This window comes from Coptis chinensis, chromosome 7 (assembly GCF_015680905.1).
Source record: "Coptis chinensis isolate HL-2020 chromosome 7, ASM1568090v1, whole genome shotgun sequence".
NCBI classification, from domain to species: Eukaryota; Viridiplantae; Streptophyta; class Magnoliopsida; order Ranunculales; family Ranunculaceae; genus Coptis; species Coptis chinensis.
In genome coordinates, this window is record NC_141462.1 from 55,091,604 (window position 1) to 55,104,565 (window position 12,962).

The 12,962-nt window shown below is 34.8% G+C and overlaps 1 pseudogene; it reads right to left on the reverse strand.

Moving 5' to 3' along the window:
* Window positions 1-894: 894 nt before the first annotated feature.
* LOC147488020 (ABC transporter B family member 20 pseudogene) lies at window positions 895-11,938 on the reverse strand (annotated as a pseudogene).
* Window positions 11,939-12,962: the final 1,024 nt, after the last annotated feature.

The following is a 12,962-nucleotide window of genomic DNA, read 5'->3' on the forward strand; positions in this document are numbered from 1 at the left end:
TCTGTATTGATTAAGGAAGATAAGTATTAAGGAAAACACAATTTAGTATTAAATAGATCTAGAATATAAGAAACTTCAACAAGTTTCAATCGTGCAACGCCTACACAGAATGGACCCCTGCTAAGTTTGCCCCTACGTATGAATTTCTAATTGAATTATTTAGCAACCAAGGAAGCAATAAGCTCAAGTGCAAGACAAGTATATGTGGATATATACCATGTCAGGCCATGATACATTGTAAATAATAAAAAAATGCATCTCCGACCAATTGAACATCAAACAATAAGTGAGCTTCAAAAACACTGAGCGTCATGGAGCAAAAGACAGTGAGGACTTAGAAGTTGCTATATAAACTCAAGTGCACTTGGCTTGGCTCGAGCTGAATTAGAAAGCAAAGAATTCACCATTTTGATTCAACACGTGGCAATCTTTCAGCCTTTAAACTTTCAAGATCCTGTGGTTGTCCGGATGAGTGATTTTGTATGTCAAACATATATGTCCCTAGAACCCGTTAAAGTGTAAAAAATCCTTGGTAAATAGATATAACTTTGAGTTATCAATTAATCAAAAGTTTTGTATGCATGTAATATTTTCTAACAAGCAAACACACTTAACATGCAGAGTTTGGTAAAAAATAAATAAAAAATATAAATGAAAATGAAAAATGAAAAGGCAAAAGGGATTGCAAATGATGCAATTAACTTTCATCTGAACCATGCATATGGTAATAACTAAACTAGTGCACAAAGAAGCTCATGAACACGAAATGAGAATATCTAGTAGCATTGCCGAATCAAATAACAATTTAACAATTCTTTTCAGACTTCCTAAAACATATCAATTGTCTTCCATGACAATAACTTAGGCAATAAAATGCTGAATGTAAAACAGACATTAGTTATACCTTTTGGGAAGCTTTGCAGCTTCTTCACATTTAAGTAACTCTGCATACAAGCCATCGATGGCTAACAGTTCCTCATGGGTATCCATTTCAACAAGCTGTCCTTCCATCACGACTATATAGTCAACATTTCTTATTAGGCTAAGACGCCGAGCTATGATAATAGTTGATCGCCCCAACCTGAGAATATCTAGAGCCTCCTGAACAGCCCCTTCTGCTTCAAAGTCAAGGCCACCAGTCACCTCATCAAGAAGAAGAATATATGTATTTGAAAACACTGCTCTGGCAACAGAAAGTTTAATATTTTGTTCTTTCGTTAATGCCAACCCAGCTCTGCCCACCTAAAATGCATAAAAATAGAGGAATATCAACAAAAGAATAATTCTTCCATTAATAACTTAATTAATACTAAGCATTAAGATACATGACTTTGCTATGATAATAGTCATTGTTTAAGAGCTCCCCACTCAGAGGTTATGGGGGTGTTCTTTGCGAAAGTTTTCGAGTTTTTTTGGATTGCACTCTCAACGAGACGGGAATATCTATAATTCTAGGACTTCACAAGTTGATACTTTGTATATTGTCAAGATGGAAAATGAGTCGTGGGTTGCATCTCTACTTTTCAAATATAGTTATACAAGAATTCAATGAATGCCTTGTATAATTTTCATCAAGGTTGAAAAAAATTTGAACAGAAGAAAATATCATATATATTCTATCTGTGTTTCAAAGCCCTTCTCAAGGGAGCTGATAAATGTATGTGCATGCGTTGTTTTAGCAACTTCATTGATCTGATCGGGCATGGCAGATCGTCCGTACGCAATGTTATCTCTAATGCTCAAACTAAGTAAAGCAGGCTCTTGTGTGACCAGTCCTATTTGGCTTCTTAACCATTCTAGTTTAAAACTCTTAATATTCTCACCATTCAACAGGACTTCTCCTGAAAGCAGGCCAAAATGCATTCAATATCAAGCCTGACAGATGATATAGATGAAACATAACTAAAAATTAATAATAATAAAAATAAAATAAATAAAATATTAAATCAATAAAAAAAAACATGCCAACAATTTATGAGAAAATGTTCATCAAAATATACCTAATATAGGATCATAAAACCTCTCCATGAGAGGAATTATACTGCTTTTTCCTGAACCATTGTGACCAACAAGTGCCCCAATTTTTTTTAGCAGGCACAATCAAGTAAAACCCATTTAAGATGGGAATTTCAGGACGAGAGAGGTATAAAAACTCAAGTGTAGATGAGAACATTAAAAGCAATAGGCCAACAAGACTTCCAACTCACTCGACATAATATTATTTGTACAAGACATCTTCTGACCACACATTCTTAACTAGATCTTGCACACATTTATAGACAAAAAAAAGGACGCCTAAAATGAAAAATAAAAGGTCAGATCATATGAAGTGTTTTTAAGAAAATAAGGAAAATTTCATAGCTACTCCATCAAGATATAATAACAATGTACTAAAGAGTCACTTGTGTAGATGAATAGTTTTCTTTTATTCATAAGAATTTCTAAATGTTTGAGGAGAGATTTTATATTATATTTTTCTTGTTATTTTTAACTTTGTCATTATTTTATTTCGACTTTTAATTTTCTTGATAACACAGAGACAAACATGCAACCAGCTTGAAGTATATGAATGACTAATTCTAGTAAATATGGTCTTGACATTCAAGAGGTAGAAGTTAAGGTTGAGAAAGAATCGCTGCTGTGCTTCTGTGTTACCCTTTTCCCCCTATGTGAGAAACTTATTCACCCGTTCATGTTATTAAACATGAGTGGCTGAGAATCCTATGCACTGATACACCCCGCGCACCATAGCTTTTCTATTGGTCTATAATAGAAGACTTTGTTTTGAATGAAAAGACTCTATGTACTAGTACTGAAGCTATTCTATGAGACAAAGTTTTAAAGTAATACATTGCTAACATTTGTCTATAAAATGCAGAGAGCTCAGAGCTAAAGTTGGAGTGTGGAACAAAGTGTGGAACCACCATATTCACATAACATGCAAATCTTGCTACTAAAAGCATAAGTGTCATTGTGTCAAAATAGCATTGAGCTGAGATGTCCTTGTTGCCAACAAGATATGGAGCCTCTTATGGGAATGTAAATTTGCAAATAAAATATGGGATGTCTATTGAAATGGTTTAAGAATCTGGCAATACTTCACCAATTTCAACGAGGCTATATATCATGAACTAAACAGACGAGTCTATTCACTTAACAACTATGAAAAGCAGTTGTCTTCCATTCAATGGTGGTGCTATGGAAACGTAAGAATTCAATTATTTTTTCAGTAAGAAATTAAATGTTCAATTGAGTTTTGCCAGAGAATGATTTAATCTCTGCTAATGAGTAGAGTTTTCCTAGTTAAGGGGCATTCCTACAACTTGCTTATACACCGAGTTATAAGTCAAAGCTTGAGTGATATTAGGACAACTAGTAGAGCACCTATGCTCACAAATACTATCGGTGACCTCCAATCCAATAATAGGTTAAGTTTAAACTTTGAGGGCGTATTGAGAAAAATTATTGAATTATTGGTTAAGGTATATATCAATTTAAGATTATAATGTAATTTCATATTGGTTATCCAAACAAAAATTAAAGAGATAGTAAACTCGTTCAAGCATCTTAAACATTCAAAGAAGATGATCCTTGTAATATAACCTATTACAAATCCATACTTAAAACAATAGACACCACCAACAGGCATTTGGAATGCGGTTTCTCTACATCAGTGCAAAGCACATTAAATAAGCTTGATCAATAATAATTACAAATCAACTCACTCAACATATTCTCTATTCTACTATATTCATTTTTTCGGTGTGTATACACTCATTTGTTAAAGCTTTTCCAAATATTTATTATTTTTATTTAACTATGCATCAAATAGTCGCATTCTAAATAGTTAAAGTTTTGAATAATTAATCAAATTAATATTGAGTAGCCACACTAAAAAAAAAAAAAAAAAAAAAAAATGAAATCAACTAACCTGAAGACACACTAAATCACTAAATACTCCATAGTTCTACCATCTAAAGAAGAAGAAGAAGAAAAAATTTCTACATTACTTTACCACATGCGAATCAAAGAGAAAATTCCCACTATAACTTTGTTAAACTCCTTGTATGCGTTAAGAAAGGGCAAAGTTTTGGAAGTGGGACATGGGAGCATATCTAATTCATTTTTTTTTTTTTTTTTTTTTGTTAATAATAATCTGGAGTGTTATACCTTTTTTTACCCCTTCAATGGACACCTAAACAACTGGTTGTAAGTGGTAACTTGCGTAGCAAAACATCTCGCGCACTGAAGAAGCCCTCCATTAAAATATTAATAGTTTATAAATTGAGTGATTATTTTTATTAAGATTAAAAAAAATAAAAAAAATTGAATTGATAGAAGCTTTGAAGTTAATGCGTTTCTGTGTTGTGGAGAGGCTCCTCGTCTCTCTGTTCGACTTTGTATTTATAGGAGCTTGATTCGGGCATCCAGTGCTGGAATAGAATTCGGAAGATTGCCCTTTTGGCAATAGAATTGATTTGGGAGTTTCTAATTCGTTGAACTTTCCCCAACAATTTCGGAATTCGATCGGTACTCCAAGAAAAGATTTCTCTGTTCGTGAGAAACATGGAATGGTTGTAGATATGATCAGGTAGTGCTGGAGTATCTTGACTTGTGGTGTGGTGGTTGATTTTGTATGTGAGATTCGGTGTTCGATTTCTGGGTTTTCTGTTCGTGCAAACTGGAGATGGAGAATAGAAGGTGGTGATCGGGTGGTCAGGGTAAACACAAATTATTGGGTGCGGGATTTAAAGTGGGTAGGAGCCGGTCTATTTAAGTGCACATGGTCCGGTCTTTAGTTCTTGGACCAGAACCAAACTTAAAGTGTCAGTCCAAAATTTAAAACTTACTTTTGCTGGTCACGTGGGTTCCAATATCCAAAGCTTTTTTTTGGGCTTTGATTAATTCTTCACTTGCTTCATGACATAAGCCCATTTGCCTTCATTCTTCTATTTTGGCCCAATATTACAATCAACAAGTCCCATCCAAATAAACCAAGCCACATCCAAATGAAAATAGTGAATTGACCAACACTAATAACCTCTACTGAACTGTAAAATCCTGTAAAATCAATGAACGCATTGATATCCCAAATCTCTAGAGTTTCATCACTTTTAATCAAGTAACTCCAATTCCTACAAAATTACCAAAAACACACTAACTAAATCAAATAAATTAATTAAACGAACTAACTAATATAAAATTGAGTGTAAATATATGTAACATTTATGTATATATGACTCATTATTCCACTCTAGCACTTTTTCTCCTCCTTTTTAGAGACGTGAAACTCTATGGAAAGAGCGCATGACAAATATTTAGTCGTTGTAGTAATTTTAATCCTCATGAATTATCACTCTTATTTGTTTTGTTAAGGATATAAATTCTACAGATTTTAGCTGATGTAATTTTGTACTCATTTAAGGTAATATCCCTTCTTCTTTGATTATTTCAATTATGGTAAGCTTTCAATTATTTTATTTAGTCATTGAGGACAATGCCTAATTTAGTTAGGGGGTTGAGAATCAAAATTTTGCAATATTTTAAGGTGATTCCATCGGGCACTCATCAAATTGGATTGGGCAACCCCTAAAAAAAAAGAAATTTTACAAGTTTGCCATCAAAGCCCAAGCCCAGCAACCAATTCAATCGGTATAGCCAAAACGAACTCTCCGGGCCGTTTCTGTTTACACTCAAACGACGTGACCATATTATTTGAGTGTATACTCAAACGACGTGACCATATTCACTCAAACGATATGGTCACGTCGTTTGAGTGTACACTCAAACGACTTGGCCAAGTCGTTTGAGTTTACACTCAAACGATATGGTCACGTTGTTTGAGTGTTAGTTTGAGTAACACTCAAACTACATGGCCAAGTCGTTTGAGTGTATACTCAAACGATATGGACAAGTCGTTTGAGTGTTACTCACACTAACACTCAAATGACGTGGCCATATTGGTTGTGTGTGCATTTTAGATTTGGCTAATCATTTAGTATCACATGCAAGTGGGTCGTTTAGGACTTATATGGGGCGATATGGTGAAGTCGTTTGGACATAAACATCAATTGGGTTAGAAACAACATAATTACACCAACACAACATGCACTCTGCACTCTTTATCTGTTATGACATAGTCACCTATCTTTATAACCAAGTTAAAACATGTAATCAAACATGCTAAAATCTAAAATAATAATTTGTTTTATATCTAAACTTGTTATTATTATTATTTTTTTCAATTGTGAATCATAAACTAGTTTGGGGTTTGGAGTTTAGGGTTCAGGGTTTAAGGTTTAGAAATTTCGTACCAACATATTTTACTTAATTATTTGAAATAATAATTTGTTTTATATCTAAACTTGTTATTTTATTTTTTTTAAAATTGTGAATCATAAACTAGGTTGGGAGTTTGGGGTTTAGGGTTTAGGGTTTACAAATTTCGTACCAACATATTTTACTTAATTATTCAAAATAATAATTTGTTTTATTTCTAAACTTATTATTTTTTATTTTCTTTTTCAAAATTTGAATCATAAACTAGTTTGGGGGTTTGGGGTTTAGGTTTAGGGTTTACAAATTTCGTACCGACATAAAAAAAAATTTAATTTCAAACATATTTCACTCAATTATCCAAATCTAAAATAATAATTTGTTTTATATCTAAACTTGTTATTTTCCATTTTTTTATTCAATTGTGAATAATAAACTAGTTTGGAGTTTAGAGTTTAGGGTTTACAAACATATTTTACTCAATTATTCGAAATATATCAAAATTTCAAATATATATAGAATACTCATTACTCCTCCTTGCTCATTTTTTCATCAAAAATTCTTACTCCTTACATAGAATACTCAAGTTTCTCTACATATTAGAATACTTAAGTTTCTCTAAATGGAACATGAAGATGAAGAAGAAGCATTTGAGGTAATGTTTGAGGTGCAACAACAAATTAGAAAAGGAGAAAATAGAAGATATGTTGAAAGTGAAGAAGTGGAACAAAATGTTGAAGGTCAAGGTGACGAATTTGAAGATGCGACTAGTCGAGCAAATGAGATGCCGAGAAATCATCGACGACAAAGTGCAAACCTAAATAATGAGGTAATAATACTTGATTAAAATGAATACAAAACACTTGATTGATTGAATGAATGAATGGATGCAAAACACTTGAATGAATGCAAAACCCGAGCCCAAACGACATGGCTGGATCGTTTGGGAACACTATAGAACGACATGGCTGGGTCGTTTGGGGACACTACAGAACTACATGGCCACGTCGTTCGGGGACACTACCGAACTACATGGCCGGGTTATTTGGGGACACTATAGAACTACATGGCCGGGTCGGGGACACTATAAAACTACATGGTTGGGTCATTTGGACCCTCTATGAAACTACATGGCTGGGTCGTTTGGACTAAATTTAGTTAAAAGTTCTTTTTTTTTGTGAATTTGAAACTAAATGCAAATTGTTTGAGACTCTTGTTTTATTCTTCTATATGTAGCATTCTTTGCCGCTATCCGAGAACCGATCTTCTGCAAACTCGAATGATGTGGATTGTCAACCGATTTTAAGTGATACAACAGAAATTTTTACTACTGAAGAGGTATGATTGAGTAGGCATTTATTTCATTTTTTTTTAAAAATTTTCTAAATGTAATTTTATTAGTGTATTAAAAATAATAGTTGTTGTTTTTTATGTGTTTAGGTCTTTCATACACGTAGCGAGGCAATCGGTTGGGCAACCGCTAGAGGAAGACAAGTTAATGTTGTTGTGGTCAATACCGGAGGTGCTTCTTCCACTGGTGGTACGTCTTCTACCACACAATCTTCCACATCATCATCCTGCTCATCTTCCTCCTCACCCACCTCATCACCCTCTTTATCATCCTCCTCACTCTCCTCTTCTACTATACTCTTCCCTTGGTCCATATTTACATCTAAACCTATATTGTTATCACTATCTACACTATCTTCACTCGATGAATCAACCTCAAGAACCTCTTTTTCCAAATGGTCCCCTCTATGCGCTGATGCCGTTAAACCCTCTGCCCTTTGTCTCTTTCTTCCAACTATGTCACCACTAGAGGAACCGCCACCAAACAATTTCTTCACACCCTTAAATGTAGTTTTCGCTACATTCTTCACATTCTTTGATCGAGATCGCTACAAAGAAAAATAAAACAAGTATTAGTAAACCATATTTAAAGAAACAATGTACAAAGAAAAACACTAGAAAAGGGAGATCATCCCAGTCGTAAAACTAATATACTTATAAGCTTGCTATGATAACTCCAAGTATATATGAATAAATAGAATGAGGCGTTACGCTATCCAAATTCTATCAAATTTTGGGCAGAGTTTCCTTTGTTTGGTCAACGTTTCGTATACTTAAACCTGTCATAACCTGGAAATCAATAATGACATCCTTCCAACAACCATATGTACATATACCCTAACTTTTACACGATAGTGAAAATGTATATATATACAAGATTGTTTCTGTATGAACCGTCATTTATGTACATCAAGTATTACAACAAAATAACTGGAATCTCTCTACAACAAAATGAACTTGATTCTGTCCCTCGTCAAACATAGGGGAAACCACCCAAAAAAACCACCTTGATAACATACATTCAATAAGTTTGAAGGAAGGGCAAACAGTTAAAAAAACACCACAATGCCCTGGGATAACACACTGGCCTTTTGGGTCTAGTTATATGGCATTGCTAACATCAATTTGGGTAGAATCAGAGCCTAATGCTGTCATATGTGCTTTTGGGTCTAACATTCTACACTGGCAGAGGTATATGCTGATATCATGCATATTAGTTTTATAAGAAAAAGAGAAATATATGCATTTTCTCCATTTGATTGGTAAAGCAGAAATCATTATCAGCAAAGAAGAAAACACAAAGATATGATGACCAAAGAAAGAGCTTCTCACCTATAATGTTTTACCGCTTCAGTTTTGTTCCCCTGTATCCAGACCTTAAGCAAGTACTCGTAAAAGCTGCATGTGATCAAGGTTATTACTCATTAGTCAAGACTCAAGAACATATGCAGTATGAAAGGTGAGTAACAGAATGTACAGAAACACTAATCATAAAATGGTAAAAGTATATTCTCTTATAACATCAGGCCCGAAAGGAAAATACTAGGTATGAAAGATGAGCACTATGAAGTTTAGCAACAAGATGTAAAGCAACTCATTTTTTAATTTTCAAACGGGCCCCTAAAGATGTAGACTATATATTGTTGGCTCTACATGGCAACAAAATATATCTTACAGCTCTTTTTCTTAAGTTCTCTTCATGATCTTACAACTCTTTTTCTTAGAAATAATTACTTCATTGGCGAAGTTCCTAGTGGTTTTAGTTCATTAGAAGCTGTAGATTTGTCGTCGAATTTGATTAATGCATCTTTACCGAAGAATTTTGGTGGAGAGAGTTTTAACTACTTGAATTTTTCTTATAACAAGATCAGTGGAGACATTCCAATTGAATTCGCCAAGAAAATTCCAGCAAATGCAAAATCGACCGGTGCTAATATCAAAGTAGCACAATTTGGCATGCAAAAGCCAATCCCTTGTTTGATTCCCCTTAGGCCTATCGGTAAGAATTTAGACATCAGAGTAGTTATTCTTTGCCCCCACACTTCCTTCTCTTTTTTATTTTTAAGCCGTTGCGGTAGAATGCTAGGATTGCTAGGGCAATGACTTGTACGACAAAAAACAGGTAGTTTTAAGCTCCATGCTATACAAACTAGTAACGGCAGACCTAGTTTTATTACCAGATGGTGTCCCTGAGGGAGTGCTAAAAGTGCCTGGCTCAAAGGGGTGCAGGCCGCAAGGAAGGTTAGTCCCACGTAAGGTAGGTAACGCCCAAGACTTGGGGTACTCAAGTGACACTGACATATTTACTTAGTATCGAAACCCAAGGAAAAACCTCAGAATGAGCTGATGAGCAGTGGTTATGTGGGACGGCGGTAGGAATGATCTAGGATTACTAGCCCCTTTTTCTTGCGCCAGGATTGCTAACACACTTGCGGTGGTAGAAATTGGGCGCAAGAAAGAGGGGCTAGTAATCCTACATCAAGGAGTCACATTGCACGCATAGAGATGAGCCCTTGCTTGTTCTTTGATCTACAAACGTGGCTGAAAAGTTTCAGCTCGTCAAAACAAATAACTATTTCTCAAACATCATCAGCTCGGGGGCACACTACAATTAGATTGGGCAGCCTCCAGGCCAAACCCAAACAACAAAGCCCAAACAAAAGCCCAGTACACCCCCGCCCCCCGCCCTCCCCCCACCACTAAATAGCAAAACCGAGAAACCTATTCTAACCGGTCATCTCTCTCGCGCAAAACCCTTCGACGTGGCCAAAATTATCGCGAAACCCTAACAAAAAAAACCCAAAATCAATTTCGATATTGAAGCAATCCAATCCATAAACAATCGCGAAATTGAAACAATCTAATTGAACCATTCAACGATCCAATTGAAACAATCCATAAACATTATCATATTATTTGAATAATAAGCCATCAACATTCAAAAATACTTTATGGGTTTGTCATAGTGAATTAATTTCAAGATCATGTTTCGGACGAAAAAGAAACATACCCAGGAATAATTGGACAGTAAAGATTACAAGAAGAAGTATTTTCAGGAATAATTGGACAGTAAAGATTACGAGAAGAAGTATTTTTGATTACTCGACGCTTACTACTTCTACTTTTACTGGTTACTACTTCTAATTTGTTGAACTGAAGTCAAAATAAAATCTGCATTGGGGAACAAGCGAATTAGATAAACAAATTCTAATCATCTATGATAACAATTCTTAACATCTAAAAGAGTAACTAGTTCTCTATCCATAGGTTTGTGCCTGAGTATATTCCTCCATGAACATGGTTCCCTAGTCGGAAGTTGGTTATACTTATACAACAGTTAACATGCCGTAAGGCGGAATTTAGGGTCCATAACTTCACAGACTAATCCAGTATGATCTTCTGCACAGGTCAAAGGGTACTCCATTTTATTTCCAATGAAAGTTCTACCTAGGGCTGGCAGCATAAGTAACAAAGATATGGACTCATGACATGGCATCTAACAAAGCATATTAATATACATACTCTGGCCTACATGAACTTGATAGAAACAAAATTTTACATGTCTCAGACACATGGTGTCCAAAGGCTAGAAATGTTTGCCTTTGAAACATAAGAGACAACAAACTGAACTTAAGCGACTGTTTTCACTCATTTCCAATTTGGAACAGAGAGAGGAGTTTCACCCACCAAATGAACTGGGCTAAATTTATTATGAATTATTTATCCCAAATATTATGAAGTTCATAGCATAAACGTTTTGTTTCTTCTATTGGTACTTCAATGATCATTTATCTCTTAAAGCTGATTCTATAACAACAAAGAGTCTCAGCCCTTCTTCCTCTAGTCTATTCTCCCCAAACCCACCAATTAATGAGCTCCAAGACACCAAATCAGGCCTCGCAATACCATTAAAAACTCTCACCGAATCCCAAACACACCCACAACTTGCATACATATTCGCAACTCGCAATACACTCAAACGATATGTATTGCAACTCGTAACTTGCATACACACCCACAACTCGCAACTTGTATACACACCCACAACTCGCAATACATACTCACAAATGCATTTTCAACTAAGAACATGAACATGAACAACTCAAGATATATACCAAGAACTTAACAGACTAAGAACTCAAGATTTTTTGATAGTTCCAAACATACTAATCTAAAAAAGAAACACACAAAACACAAAAATAAACATGATTATATAAAAAACAAAGAAGATGGGGGTGGGATCATTCACCTCAACAGTAGTAGTTTGATCAGGAACAACAACAGTAGTAGCTTTAGTAGCTTCACTGGCCATGAATTCAAGAAACAAGAAAATTTAGATATCAAGAAAAGAATATATGAAGTTGGTTGTTAAAGACAGTAAAAGAAGAAAGAAAACTTACAATTAGATTGGGCGATTCTCAATTGGATTGGGCGATTCTCAATTACAATTGTAGTTAAGCCGATTCTAATTGGATTGAGCGAGTTTGGATGGGCGAGAATTGGATTGGATTGCTTGATTGTTTTTGAGTTTTTTTGGTTAGAGTTCGAAGGGTTTTTGGTCGAGTGCGCGAGAGAGATGACCGACTAGGGGAGGTTTTTCCAGTTTCACAATGGAAGTGGGGGGTGTAGTGGGCTTTTTGTTGGGCTTCACAATTTGGGCTTGGGCTGGAGGCTGCCCAATCCAATTTTGGTGGCGCCCAATATAGGACCCTATTTTAATTACAATATTTGGAAAGTTTATATGTGAATTATAGTGATTCTTGGTGAAAACTATATTTTTATCGTTTAAACTGGCTAATGAAATTGGAAATTATAAGTCATAGTCAAGATTAGTAAGACTTTTAGACTGTTTCTATTACTAGAAATAGATCTCACTAATAAAAATCTTAGTCTAGAGTAAGTTCATATAATACACCACTTGAGGAATTTCAAATGAAAAAATAACTTAAACTTCTACCAAACTAGAGGATTAGTACAGAGACTTGACCTGTGAGACTTGAGCCTTTCAATTTTAATTTCTTGGAGAGTCTTTACGTAAATCTGAGTCCAAGTTGACTCAACCATTTTTCTATGCTTAAATTTGTTGTGTAGTCTCATTTATTCTTGATTTGGTTAATTACGAGATGGCATAAATTGGGGAGATAGCCATTAGGTCTTGTAGTCTATTTAAAGAGAAATATCATACTGATAAGTCAAGTAGTGAACCAATAAGCCTTTATCCCACCTAGTAGGATTATCATGTTAACCACTTTTGAGCCTTATATATTAAACCTTTTATTCTTAAACCAATAATCTTAAACCCAACTCCAGATAAGGAGTATATCCCATATTATTAG